This window comes from Elephantulus edwardii, unplaced genomic scaffold, assembly GCF_000299155.1.
Source record: "Elephantulus edwardii isolate Elephantulus edwardi_28Jun2011 unplaced genomic scaffold, EleEdw1.0 scaffold00045, whole genome shotgun sequence".
Classification (NCBI taxonomy): Eukaryota; Metazoa; Chordata; class Mammalia; order Macroscelidea; family Macroscelididae; genus Elephantulus; species Elephantulus edwardii.
Genome location: NW_006399795.1, coordinates 3,559,591 through 3,560,187, shown reverse-complemented (window position 1 = coordinate 3,560,187; position 597 = coordinate 3,559,591).

The following is a 597-nucleotide window of genomic DNA, read 5'->3' as shown; positions in this document are numbered from 1 at the left end:
TAAGCAGACCCTAGTGATTGGTACATGGAATGTAAGAGCCATGAATGAAGGAAAATTAGAAATTGTTAAGAAAGAAATGGAACGCATAAATATTGACATATTAGGCATTGGAGAGATGAGATGTACTAGCATGGGGCATTTTGAGTGTGATGACCATATGATATATTACTCTGGAGATGAAAAGACTACACATAGCAAGTCAAAACGGTCAGCCTGGTATTAGCACATAAGAGAAGCAAAGTGTGAAAAGCAAGAAGGCTTTAAACTCCTAACTTCAGTTCTGCTGGGAATTGTAGAAGTGTCTGTTGCTGGGCAGTGTTCTCTCAGAGTGGCTAACAGGAAGAAATCCGAAATTGATCATCTAATAAAGTGCACCTTTGCTCAGTCTTCTCCAGCCAGGCAGAGGAAAGGCTGTGGATGCACCTGGTACACATGAGAATGGCCAGGTAAACTTTGCCAAGACACGCCTGCTTGGAGCCCTACCTTAGAGGGTAAGATTCAAACACACAAATGTTTAGAAAGGCCCAAAGGTGATTCTGATGTCCACCAGAGCTAGCCAATCTCTACCTAATGCATGCTCTATCCACTAAGTACAGC